The sequence below is a fragment of the Choloepus didactylus genome, chromosome 15 (genome assembly GCF_015220235.1).
Source record: "Choloepus didactylus isolate mChoDid1 chromosome 15, mChoDid1.pri, whole genome shotgun sequence".
Classification (NCBI taxonomy): Eukaryota; Metazoa; Chordata; class Mammalia; order Pilosa; family Megalonychidae; genus Choloepus; species Choloepus didactylus.
This window is the reverse complement of record NC_051321.1, coordinates 55864839-55879267: the sequence shown is the minus strand read 5'-3', so window position 1 is coordinate 55879267 and position 14429 is coordinate 55864839. Positions and strand designations below refer to the sequence as shown.

Genomic DNA, 14429 nt, shown 5'->3' with positions numbered 1-14429 from the left:
GGAGAGAGGAAAAAAAAAAAAAAAAAAAACTACTGATGCAGGAGATAGAGGAAAGAACTTCTGGAACAATGCTTTGAGCGGGTGAAAAGGACTGGGATCTAGTGCACAAGTACAGGAGCTCAAATCTTTCTGCCACAGTAAGAAGAGAAAAGGCAGTGTAAATGGATAGAAGTAGGTAGCTGTATAAGCATGGTTGTGGATTGTGTGAACATTCTCTTAACATTGCTTTTGTTTTCTTAATGAAATAAGAAGCACTGTCATTAGCTGACAGTAAGGATGAGGAGAAGGTGTTGGAGACTGAAGAGAGAGGAAAAGGTATAGTCTGTATGTGTGGGAGAGAGAATGGTTAGAGAAAACGGTTGAGTTGATAAGCATTGCTACAGTCCTATTCTCACTAGGAATCGGAACTCTTAGCAGGATACACTCATACTTGCCCTTTATGAGTCAATCATAATAAATTAAAGCTAATGACGCTTATCCTCTAGGCTTTAATGAACTGCTGTGATAAACAAGTCCCCTTTCTCACCCCAGGAACAGCTGATGCACAGTCAAATCAGGTGAATCCAATTCACCAATTAGGCACCAGCACTTGTATCCAACTGCTCTAGGGTATTATGTCTCTGTGCAAATAAAGCTTTAGATTCACATTTAAGTAACAAGTGGCTATCCTGTTTACACTGTGAAATTTTAATTGCAGTACTAGAGAATGCCTGCTCAATTTGCATGTTTTATTTGTGATATTCTGTCTTCTAGCTTACTGGACATTTACTTTACTTCCAGATAATTATTGGGCCTTAATTAACCATCCTTATTAACTTTATGGGAAGCACTGCAGCATAACCATAATTTCTTACAAAAACATGCTTGTTAATACAAATATTATACTCCTTTCACCCACAGAGAAGAGAAAGGCAAAACAGGCAGCATTCAATTAGATCTAGTTGAACTAATTTCTTTTAAAGCCCAGACACGTGGACCAGTCCTCAGTGTCATGGTGAGACATCCTCACCAAGGCAGCTGTCTTGGCTGGGCAGCTTCTCAATCAAAACATTCAAGCCCCAGGCACTTTTTAAAACTAGCAAAGTGTGCCAAGAGGGAACATAAAGATGCCTGTATTTCTCAAACAGTCTTTATTCATTCAGGAACTCTCTTGATATCTTTATTTGTTGTGATGATTCAATTAACCAACCAATAGGTACTTCTCACCACCTCCCACTGGTCCATGTTGCTTTGAGTCGAGATAGGCAGGCTCTGCTGTGGTCATAAACATCACTCCCCTCCCCACAAATCTCAGTGGCTAACATAGTGAAGCATTATTTCTCACTAATGTTAAGTCCTATGCTGGCTGGGCGGCCCTCCTTCATCTTTTAGCTACTCAATCTATGTGTAATCCCCCAGGTTGCAATGGCAGGGCAAGAACCACCTAGAAGTCCGAGCAGGATGTATTTGCTAATATCACTTGTACGAATATCACGCTGACCAGAATCCAGTACGTGGCCCTAACCCTAAATGTCAGGGAAGCTGGAAACTGTTAAGGAACATGTGGGTGGGTTGGGAAGGCCTCACAGTCTCTGTCACACTGTGTCAAGTGCTGAGAAGGGGCACAGGAAAGAAGGCAGCTAAAGTGCCTGCCCCGAGAAGATTTTAATCTATTAGGGTGGTGAAAGAGAAAGCAACTTGATATTCACCAAGTACTTCCCATGTCAGGTAATATGCTAGAGGTATTAGGTCTTACAATATTTCAGTTCTTTCTTTATTTATTTATTTTAACTTTTCAGGTCCTTTATTTGGCTTCTTAACTTATTCCAGCAAATACCAAAGCAGCTCAATTATAAAATCATAAAGTGAAGGTAAACTGGCTCCCCAAAAGGGAGATGTCAAATTAGCAGATGTCAAATCTCTATGAGACATTGAAAAAAAATTTTTGATTCTTACAATGGTGAGTTTTCATTTGAGTGTGTTCCTGTTTGTTTTACGAGCTATCTCCAAAAGTGGGTTTAAGTGATCTCCTTCTGCCAGCTTCACAAATCCAATCTGATTCCAAAAGTTCCAATCCCTTGAAAAAGCAAAGTCAAACGCTTTCCTTGGAGGATTTCTTCTATGAATGGTCTTAATTCCAATACAGCATCAATAACCAATGTTACTTCATCTTTGTTTAGTAACTGCATCCCTAGCAGGTTAATAAGAAATGTACCCTCACTGACCACGGCTTTGGCCAGCTGATTATCTTTTTGTATTATTGCATTTTGCAGACTCTTAATTCTGCTTGTAATCTCTTTGTTGATGATAGTTGGATTGATAATCCTTTAGCTTTTTTTCCCTTCTTCGTTTCATCTTTCCTGTTCCATTCATTTTCTTGACCTCTCCTTGAATTTATGTGAGGTACATTAGTGATTCCGTAATCATCTTTTACATCTACAGCTGCAAATGGCTATCAATCAAAGAATCCATAATATTGATTTCCAATTCCTCTGATTTTTTTTTTCTTGATGTATTTTTTTCACACTCACTGGAATTTATTCCTCCTGCTCTGGGGTGCTCCATGGTGTCCTCTTGGTGAGTCTGAAGTGGGCTAGAGGCCGGCAGGGGGACAGCCAGGCCTATGGAAGACCCTAGTGCTGGGAACCCAAGACCCTGGGGCAGCAGCTGCAGAAGACACATGCTGGGGTCAGGCTCAGTTCATTTTCAAAACAGTGGATTTATCATTCATCCACTAATTATTGAGAACTACTCTGCCCCCATGATTGAGATTAGCACTGGATTTCAAGGATGACTATGACTCAATCCCACTTTTCCAAGAGGAGGGAGGAAGACAAACAAGGAAGCCAAGTCAGTATAATAAAGTGTGATAAGTGCCACAATAAGCTAAGATGTTTCTTAGGAGATAATGTCTAAGCTAGATCCTCCAAAACAAGCAGTGAACAAAAAGAAGAAAAAACATGGGAGAAGGGCATTCAAGGCAGAGGAACCAGAATGTGCAAAGGTCCAGTAGCAATAGAGAATCTGACACATTATGCAAGCAGTTCAGTCTGGCTGGAGATAAAGTTCAAGGTAGGGGAGTAGAAAGAAAAGAGGATGGAGGACAAGGAAGGGACCTGATCACACAAGGGCTGTGAAATGGATGGAACTTTATCCAGAGTCAAAAGGAACAAAGTGAAAGGTTTAAGGAGGGAAGTGATATAATCAGAATTTAAGAAAAATCAGAATGGAGCAAGAATTGAAGGACAAGATTGGAATTAGGAAGTCACTAAAGTAATTTAGGTAAGAAAGGGTGGCAGCAATAAGAATGGTAGCAGACATGGTGGTGAAGAGAAGTGGGTGGGTTCTAAAGGTATTTAGGAGGAAAAATTATCTTCACAATTATTATGATGTGACAGACAACAGTAAAGGTTGGATGGTGGCACATAATAGTGAAAGGGGAACAAGGAAGAGGAACAGATTTGGGTAGAAGATGGGTTGAGAGTAGGAAAATTCCTGAGCTGGACATCCCTGTGAGGCAAGTCAGAGCTTTTCCTGGGGAGATGGATAGCAACGTAGGCCAAGATCCCTGTGTTCTGTAGCCATATCCTACTGCCTACCAAAGAAAGCCTCACTAGCAAAACTGCTGACACATTATTTAGTACTGAGTGTAGCCAGAAGACAGAAGGGTCTTGAAGGAGGCAGAACTTGAGCTAGGTCTTTGAATGATAGAATTTGGAGAAGCAAGTTGTTGGGAAGGCATACGAGGCTGGGGGGATTATAAGAGGAAAGGTGAGGAGGGAGAATGAGCATGGCTTCCTGGAATAGACAGTTCAATTTGAGAAACAGTGAGAGAGAAGACGGAATAGGGCAGGTGAACACAGGTGATGGAAGGACTTGGCAGCCAAACAGCAAGCTTTCTACTGTGCCATCTTGCCAAAATGGTGAGGCCTATTTCCCAAGGGCATTTCCTGATCTCTCTAGGTATGAACAGAACTATCATTCCACAGTGCATACTGAATGAAAGAATGAATGAATGATGAACGAATAAACAAACAAAGGAATAATTACAAACTTGGATCATCAAATCATTACAGCTTCTTTTGGGCCCATGAGTTAGCACTTTTGTTCATGCACTGTATACCTTTTATTCTTTAAATATGAACATGAAGCTACTTTTTAAGAAAAAAATTAAAAAAAGATTATTTTACCTTTTTATTCTGGTTTCAGGGAAGGCACCACAGAAAGCCCCCTAAGCCATGTGTCAGGACATTCTGGTCCTGTCATTGTTGTCACCAATGAGCTGTATGATCTTGTTCACCAGGCCTCCCCAAGCTCTGATTTCTTCATTTGTAAAATAAAGCACCACACAGGCTGTCTTTAAGGTTCCTTATAGCTGTATTACTTTATAATTCCCTCTTAGTCTTTATGAGCCATATTTGATGAATTAGTCTCCCTGTGCCACTCAGCTCCAGTCATGAGAAGGCATTGTAAAGAGCTGGATTTTTACTATGTTTTCACAATGTCAAAATAACAATTCTTTTAATTCAATTAACCAAATATTCAGATATTTTCACAGCTGGCCTGAATTGAACTATACTTGGTTAGGTGCCAATTCTGTTTGACTTCCATACTAGTTCTACCAAATCAGACTAAGTCCAGTGAGGACACCTGGTTTGTTTAACTTACTTCAACAGCACCTAAAGAGGTTTGTTTAGCCAGGGACTTCAGAGTAGAGGTTCTTAAACTTTAATGGGCTTAAAAACCACCTGCATGAGCTTGTGAAAATGCAAGTTCCTGGGCCCTAACTCAAGAGTCTGGTTCTGAAGTACTGGGGTGGCACCCAAGTCTCTGCATTTTAACAAGCCCAGCTAAGAGACTGATGGAGGGGTCTGCTGGCAAATATGTAAGGAACACCATCTTAAAAATAAGAAAAAGGTTTGTTGAGAAACATTAAATCAACACCGTATGAATTATGTATTGATTCATCAGCCATTAACTTAATGGCAGGTGTTTATGTGACTGCAATTATTGGGATGACAGGTAGCCAGGATTATTACATGACTCTGAAATCAGCAACAAATCACTCTGAGAACAGGTTGGTGAAGTGCACAGCTCTGAGTGGCCACCAATATTTTGTCTCATTCTGGCTCTATACTGTGCTGCTCTGTCCCTAATATGTGTTGTCTGCTTCTTAACCATGATCATCAGTTTACACTGATGCTAATACACTCTTGAGGAGAGGTCCATCTGTCTCCAAGAACCCAGTCCTGGTGCAGGCTCTGTGCCTCAGCCATGGAGTACATCAACTTCCTTGCATACTCTCTGCCCTATCTTCCTCATAGTTGCTCCGTTTTCACACATAACAGGTATGGCTCCTGCACAAGTTGATACACAGGTAATGGTTGCTTCCAAATGTTTTAAAGTACAACTGAGGCCTTTTGGGTTCCCCCAACAATATAAAGCCATGATAGGCAAAGATATTTTAGTGTCTTAGTAATCAGGCAGGCCCTATCTCTGTGCAAATCATTTTCCCCACTTTGGTCGCATTTACCAGAATCAGGTTATAGAAACAATATTTCCCTGTGCAAATCATTTTCCCCACTTTGGTCACATTTACCAGAATCAGGTTATAGAAACAATATTTTCTCTATTGTGTGTATTGCCTTGTGAAAGAGGTATGGCTTCTGGGGGCACACAATAAAGAAAACAAGAAGTACAAGGGGAATTTTAGCTGTAAGAGCTAGAACAGATTTCCTCATCAGGGCAGCTCCTTTTGTCTCCAGTGAAGAGGCCATTTTCTGCCTTGTTCTTTGTTGCGAGTGAATGGAGAAGCAGCACTCCATGGGAACAGGCATTGTTGACACACATCAGGCATTTAGGCTTCGATTAAGGGAAAATGAAAAGAATATTAGATGTGGCAGGCAAGGGAATGGCGATGGAGAGGACTACAGAAGACAGGAATTAGATCTCAAATGGGCACATCTTTGCAGGGGGGAGTAATATGTGGCTGGAGGGTGATGTAGAGGTATCGTTGTCAGTCCCCTTAAGATCCAATTACCCCCATCAGCTGCAAAGATCCCACAGCAAGCATCACCAAGCAGAGAGCTTTCAGAGTCCAAGAGTAATGCAGCTCTTGCACAATTTTGGTTAATTCTGTAGTCTGCTCTTCTCCTATATCCCCCAAGAGGTCCAAAATTCAGCTGAATTTCAGCCCAGAATCAAAGTGTTTCCAAATCTCTCCTCCAGTAAATATTTTTAAAAGATGTTTGCATCTATTACATCTCCTCTTCAGAAGCAGTCTGTGAAGGAGACAGGTACTGTAAGAAGTCTCAGTTTTGTAGATTAAGAATCAAAGGTCCAGTAATTTTTCCTGAAGTCCATCAACTACTGACAGTGGAGAGATGCTGAGAGTAACCTCCCCTCTTCCAACCAAGTCAAACTGCAGGCTTGGCTGTGGAGAGGTAGAGGCCTATTTTCTTTATCCCTGCTAGACCAAAAGCATGAAAGAATAAAAAAAAAAAATAAGATATGACATATCCAGCTCAATCATTTCAAAGATTGTGGTCAGATATTGAGTGGTCTGTTGATGGCAGATCTGTGAACATGAAATCATAAAAGGGGGCTTTAATCTGGAGGTAATGACAAACTCAGAGTGGGAAGAATCAATAGATTATTACGTGAGTCACTGAGCACTGTTATGAGCAGTAGCCTTCCACAGCAAGCACCTTTTTGGCACAACAAAGCAAGATAAACAGGGCTTCTTGTTCTCCAGATCACAGGAATTAAAGCTATTACCATGTTGGGCAGAAATTATTTCTAAAGCATTTCTTTATCACCTTTCTCCCAGCTACTGGGGCAAAGAACAAAGGCAAGTATTCTCTTTCAAACTGCTCAGCATAGACTGTTCAGCACCAGTTAGTATTTCATCAAACCTCTAGTAAGAATTGGACCATTTTGGACTTATATAATGGTGTGAGTTTAAAGTTTCTGACCCTCAAAAAAAGTCTTTTTCAATAGTACACATTTATAAGAGCTTGAACCACAACAGACCATATTGTCTCTTTTAAAAGAACTGAACATATATATTAGAGCACAAGAGTAATGATAATCCATTTAGACTTCAGCAAGGTTCTTAATAATTTTGTGATGGAAATCCCTGCAAACTATGTAGATACGTGGATTAAAAAGCTGAAAATGAAATAGTAAATAATTGGTATCTAAAAAGACCTAGACTAAAACAGTGCTGCCACCTATTACCTTTCTCCATTCAAAAAATAACTTCAACTGATGTATATTTTACAAATCATATAATTCATCCTTTTAAACAGTACAATTCAATGATTTTTTTTTAGTACATTTCCCAAGTAGAGCATCATCACCATAAATCAGTTTTAGAATATTTCCATCACTCAATAAGGTCTCTCATGCCCATTTTATGGGTTAATCCCCATACCTATCCCCCAACTCATCCCAAACCAGGCAACCACTAATCAACTTTTTTTGTCTCTATAGCTTTGCCTTTTTTTGATATAAATGGAATCATACTATATGTGGCCTCTTTTGTCTGGCTTCCTTCACCTAGCATAATGTGTCTAAAGTTCACCAACCCCCGTAGGATGTATCAATAATTTGTTCCTTTTTTACTACTGAAAAATATTCCTTTGTATGGATATATGCATTTTGTCCACCCATTCATCAGTGGATGGGCATTTAGGCTGTTCGCAATTTTGGGCTATTATGAATAAACCTGCTAAGAATACTGGTGTGCAAGTCTTTGTGTAGACATATGTTTACATTTCTCTCGGGTAAGCAAATATTCTTTTTAGAACTTTTCTTTACTCATCCTCACCTCCTTTATTGTGGAATTCCTTTAATGTGGTGAGTTAGGTCACTCTATGCTTTCATCTTGACCCTGATCCTTTCATTAGAAAGTCAAAGTAAAAAAAGATGGTGGATCAGGTAGCCAAGGGTTATCTGGGAACAGAATTCCATCCCCTACAGGAGCTAGAAACAAGACCATCCTCAAGAAAAACAAGAGCAGAAAAGCGTGCAAAACATTTTATTTAAAAACATTTTAAATAGTGATAGTCGTGTTGTATTATGGTCGGTAACATTCGCCCTTCATTTTCTCTCATATGTATTTCTAATCCAGCACCCGCAGTGGGATCACTATATTTTCCTTAAACACAAAGTTCCCAACATTAAGGCATTAAAATAAAATGCAGACTCCTTAGCACCTTTTCCCAGGTCCTCCTCTATGCAATCCCAACATAGCACAATCAGTCAGGATTTCATCAGAGTCCTTGTTGGATAGTTCAAGAGAAGGAAATTAACACTCCTTACAGTAAAGGTCCTCATTACAGAGATGCTGGAAGAGCTGCAAGGACAAAGGGAGTGGTGGGAGGCAACACAGAGATCAGCAAGAGCAGAAAGCTGCCACCATCCTTGGGAACAGTGGGAAAGAGGAGTGTTATTAGAGCAGGCTTGCTTTGGAATGATGGGGGAAATGGCTCCTAGCTGCCAGAAACATCACCTAATGCAGAGAAAGAAGGGTTGAAATTCCCTGGTTTTTATGTCCTCCTGTTCTCCCATCTCTAGCCAGCACATCTTTTTGGCCAAACCAAGCTGCAAACCAGTTGGCAAGAGAGCCTGGGAAGCAGGGCACGGCAAGGCAGGGAAAGGAGGAGAGCAAATGCAAAAGTCCAGCTCTGTCTACCTACTGGCCTTAATTCACAGTTTTCAGAATGTACATACCATGAATATTCTGGCCTCCTATAAAGAGCTGGTACAAATGAACATAAATTTCCTGCGCCTCAAGAATTCTAGTGCTAGAAGGGCTGTGATCGACCACAGGGCAGTGGTTTTCAGAATCTCCTGGGGTGCTACTGAGAAGAAATCAAAGCAGCTCTGCTTCTTTCTGTTTTACATGCTAAAGCATCTTAGTAAGAATCTCGCTGAATGAAAGAATCTGTGGTTTTAAAAGGTAAATATTCACTGGTTAGTCCAGCTCTGCATTTTACAAATGGGGAAAATGAAGCATGGAGAGTTTAGTGAACTTTTCAAGGGCTTGCTGAGCGTCCTCCCGCAGCACAGACCTGTTTGTTCGGGAGAGTCATAACTCAGGTCATCACCAACTTCCACTCTAAAGTTGTAGTTCTCAACCTCTGGTATCCCTAAGAATCACCTGAAGAATTTTAAATATATAAGTAAATGCCTTCCTTCCCCCCACATCAGAATATCCAGGGTCTGGGCCCAGACATAGTTTATAAAGTTCTACAGGTTCGTAGGTACAACCCCTAGAACAAATGATCTAGGGAACTGTTCACGTATCACCAAGACTCCTCAATCAGGAGCAAATTCAATTATAATCAGCCCACCTAACATTTGTATAGCACTTGCCCATTCATTATTTAATTTAATCATCCCAAAACCCTAGGCAATAAATTGGGAAGGAACCTAACGCTTGCTAAAGGTCTCCCAGCAGAGAGTGACCCAAGCATTAGAACACAGGTCTTCAGAGTGAAGCAGTCCAGTGCGCGGCCTCACCACTGCAGGTGACCTTCATTACTCCAATTACTGTGGCAGCAGCAGGGCCGAATGCATCTTAGAAAGAGTTTCAACAGAGGAACCATATATCATCCCTATTTCCTTAAGCATTATGAATCTCATGAAAACAGTAGCAAAGGAATGTTTCTCCAGTTCCAGGTACATCTGCAATCTACAAGAAAACCACCGACTCCAAAAACCTCCCAAAATGATTTCAGGGAGTCCCTAGCACTGCATCTCAAATGCTGGGAAGATTATTATCCTTTCTGCATCAGGCAGGGATCACTAAGCTCTTCAACTCAGAAACTCTAGCTACAGGGCTTTCTTCTGACCTCAGAGTTCATATGTGTGGGTCGTCTCCCATTTCTCCCACTCAGGGAAGACTGGTCAAGCAGAAGCCACAATTCTTGTGCTACAGTATGCACTTCCCCAGCCACTTGAAACATGGGAAATTATTCCTCACTCCCTTCATGTTTGGTCTGTGATATTGACCAGTAATTAGCCTAAGTACTCTCAAAGTTTTCATTTTTGGTGTTTCAAGTTCTTATTTTTACTACCTCTTCTCCCTAGCTGCCCTCCCTTCTGGTACCAGCTTACTGCCTTTGGATCAAGTGTGAGTTCTTCGGCTTCTCTTCAATTAGGATAGTCTTTCTCTGGAGACTCATGGGTCCTACATGCAAATAAAACCATGGTGAGCTGTAGCACTGGATTTCCAGAAATGTCAAAAGAGACTGTAGATACAAATAGACAATAAGCAGGAACTGTGACCCACTAGCAGCAGTAAATCAGACCAGAAAACTACCTACAATGATCAGTATGGGAGCTGGCCACTATATATAGCAAACACCCTGTGAGGTCAAACTACTATCCCGGTAACAACTGACACAAAACAGCCAGGACTTGCTCAATACCTGGCAGCTTCCCTAATTTTTGCACATATCCCTTCTAATTTAGAAAAAAGCCAAATATGCTCCCCAAATGCATCAGATAGGACGCCCAGCTTCTAGTTAGCCTTCCTCCAGCCTCCCTATGCCTACAGCCTCCAACAGGGCATACCTGAAAGCTTCCACTTTTTTTCCTTCTTAAATGTTTTATTTTGAAATAATTTCAAACTTACAAGATAGCTGCAGAAAATAACACAAAGCCCACACAGAGAACCCCAACATACCCCCCCACCAAAATACCCAAATCCATCAATTTTAACATTTTGCCACATTTTCCATATCATTCTATTGATCAATCTAGCTACCTACCTATTTTCTAAACATTTATCTATTTTCTAAACATTTGAGAGTAGGTTGTATAAATCATACTTCTTAAGCACATAATACTTGCATGTATATTTCCCAAGAACAAGGATATTCACTTACATAACCACTTTAAGTACAGTTATCAAGTAAAAGAAATGTAGCATTGTATAAAGTTTACAGTCTATATTCTAATTTTTTCCTATGTCCAAATAATGTCCTTTTGAGCCTTTTCTCCTCCATTATTAAATCCAGTCCAGGATTATGCATTGTATTTATTGTCACTGTCTCTTCAGTTGTTGTTTTTTTAATTGTGGAAACATATATACAACATAAACTTTCCCATTTCAACTACTCCCAAGCACACCATTCAACGGGATTAATCACATTCACAATGTTGTGCTACCCTCACCACCAGCCATTACAAGAACTTTCCCATTGCTCCAAACAGAAACCCTACCCCTATTATGCATTACCTCCCCATTCCTCCCTCTACCCTTCCCCATAAACTGTATTCTACTGTCTGTCTCTGAGTTAACATATCCTAGCCATTTCATATAAGCAGAATCACATAATATCATCCATTTGTGTCCTATTTCACTCAACATGATGTCTTCAAGTCCATACATGTAGTGGCATGTATCAGAACTTGATTCCTTTTTAATGCTATGTAATAGTCCATTGTATGTCATTGTATATAAATACCACATTTTGTCCATTCATCTCCAGATAGACATTTGGATTACTTCTACCTTTTGGCTGTTGTGAATAATTCTGGTTAAGCACTGGTGTACAAATATCTGCCCTAGTCCTTGCTTTCAATTCTTTTAAGTATATAGCTAGAAGTGGGGTTACCAAATCATATGGTAGTTCTATCTTTAACTTTAAGGCATTGCCAAACTGTTTTCCACAGCAGCTGTACCATTTTACATTCCTATAAACAATGCACTAGGGCTCCTATTTCTCTGCATCCTCACCAGCACTTGTTATTTTCCTTTTTTAAAATAGTTGTCATTCTAGTGGGTTTGAGGTGGTATCTCATTGTACATTTTGATTTGCATCTCCCTAGTGGTTAATAATCTTGAACATCTTTCCATGTACTTATTGGCCATTTGTATCTTTTTTTGGAAAACTGTCTATTCAAGTCCTTTGCCCATTTTTCAACTGAGTTTTCCAACATAAAATTTTCTCACTCCCCTGCCTGCCTGTGAGTCTCTGCCAAATGCAAGTGATGATAGCTGACTCCCTTGCTATAGCAAGCCCTGAATAAATAACTTTTGTTCTCCTTCAGGTGTTTTGTTCATTTCCACAGACAATTAGAAGATGAGATCTCATCTACATTTAGCTAAGTATGAATTTGCCGTAAAATCAAATTAACTAAAATTCCCAATTCTCTGAGCATTCAGGTTAACCAAGATATTATTCATAAATTATGAGGCAGATACTAATAGTCACAAATATTTATTTATTCTAAATTAGAAACCAATTAATTGTGGCAGGGTTATGACTATTTAAATACAGTTTACACAGCGGATTTCAAGTATCGGTGAGTATGAAAGTCATCTGGGGACTAATCAAAAATGAAGATCTCTGACCTCTTCCTACAGGGGCTCTTAATTCAAAAGGCCCCAGGCAGGGCCTATTTGTCCTGTGAATCTGCTCTTTGGTAAGCACCCAGGTGATTCTAACTGAATTGGATCAAACCATACCCAGAGAATGACTAGTCCTCTAAATCTGAACTGCTGGGAAGCTTTTCTTAAAAAGCCTTCACACAAGATCAAATAAGTTGTGGGATCTATGAGATTTTTTTTTCTTTTTCTGCTTTGTTTTCAATCACCAGTACCCAGAAGATTATGTAACACACAGGTACTCAACAAAGTATTGTTAAAAACAGGATCAAATGAAACTTCATTGACTTAATCTGTCAAATTTTATATTGAATTGATTTATTATTGCATAGCTATGGTTTACATGTTTCAGATTAACCAGATTAAAGGGAAGTGGAAATAAATCAGAATTTAGATGCTCTCTAAAAAAAAAAATAAAAAAAGCCTTCACACAGGGTCCACTCCAGAGCTACCAAATTAGAATCTAGAACAAGATTGGGTGGTGAAATACTGATGGAGTGTCCCTGCAGATTTTAAAGATTATCTAGTATTGGGGACCACTGTTTTATTTTTTAAAAAAATTAAAAATCAGTATCAAAAAGTAGGAATAAATTATTTGATTTGTGGGCCAGGCTTCCCATAACTCTGACTAAAAGAGAGGGAAATAGGCTTTTCTCCACAAAGATGAAAATTTATTTAAGATCTCAAGTTCCTCAATAAATGTGATACTCTGATGATTTATCCTAAAATGATAACATTGGATGTTCAAGAATTTCTCACAGATTTGAGTAGTACATTTCCCTTTCTCTCACCCTAGATAAAGCTTTTACTTAAGCTTCAGCTCCAATGGACATCAAAAGCCCTTGCCAAAGCTTGGCTCCAGAGTTCTGGAAGTCTGCTGCTTTTCTCTGCTTCATGTAGCCAGATTACTCTACTAGGTTGAAAGGTTCAAATAAGGGAAATCCTTATCATTCTCCTCAGTCCCTTTGTGGCTGCTTTCTTGCCTCTCTTTTCTATTAGCAATTAGAAAGAGAGATTAATTTTACGTATTATCATATCTCCCTACCCAGATACCAGGACAATGGTCTAAAAGAAACTAGTATGTTTAAGGAGACAATGGGACAGAATGTTTAAAATCAAAACTGCCCTGGAAAATGCAAAACATATGCTTTCCTTGGTGTGAAACCCTGCGATTTTCTCATCTTCAATTAGCTCTCTCAGCTGTTCCAAGGACGCTTCCCTCCCCCAGGTGCGTACCAGCTGCTATGGGTACCTTAATCAATTTAAATACAATGTTGAGGATTGCTCTGCACCTACTGCCCTACAATTTATAAACTTGGTTCCAATACAAACTGCTTTGACAAGCAGACTTTGAAAGACTGGAAGCCTTCCTAACCTCTAAAGTACATTTAAACATGGTCAGATTTAAATGATTTTCCTTCTTCCCTCACTCCCTCCCCTCCCCTTTATTCATTAATCCACCTGCTCATTCTACAAACATGTACGAAGTGCCGGGGTCTGTATTAGGGTCTAAGTACAAAGATGAATAGCGCCGTCAATCCCATGGTCTGCAGGAGGAGAGAGTAAAACATATAAACAAACCAGTCGTGTTAATTATGGCTGGATGCCAATAACTACAGTAATGTGAAAGAGAACCTATGGAAACCCATAGGAAGAACAACTTGCCTGGGGAAAGACGGTGATCCAGGATTGTCTTTCCAAGGCGTCTCTCGAAAGTTACACAGGAGTTTGCTGAACTGATAAGGCAGGCAGGTGCAGAACGGAACAGAGTGGCTTGAGGAACTGAAATTTTCTCAGAATGGCTGAAGCTCAGGGTGCAGGAGGCATGAGACTAAAAGGTAGATGCAGATCATGAGCATGCTTATGAGGAGCATGCTGCAGATGCAGGTGCCACTTAAAGAGTCTCCTGCAGGATAACTGCACAGGACCTTCGGAGTGCTGCTTGTGTAGCCTACTCCTTCCGCGGGTGAGCTGCTTTAAAGCCTAGTCTGAAAGCAGCCATCTTCTCACGAGACCTCATAACCCTGCCTCCCGAGCCACGGTCATT

General features: G+C 40.1%; 1 protein-coding gene and 1 pseudogene across 3 annotated transcripts in view; both read right to left on the bottom strand.

Moving 5' to 3' along the window:
- Positions 1-14429, bottom strand: part of PHYHIPL (phytanoyl-CoA 2-hydroxylase interacting protein like) — a 449794-nt gene that overhangs the window by 219149 nt on the left and 216216 nt on the right. The gene's annotated exons all lie outside the window — the stretch shown is intronic.
- Positions 1890-2757, bottom strand: LOC119509801 (annotated as a pseudogene).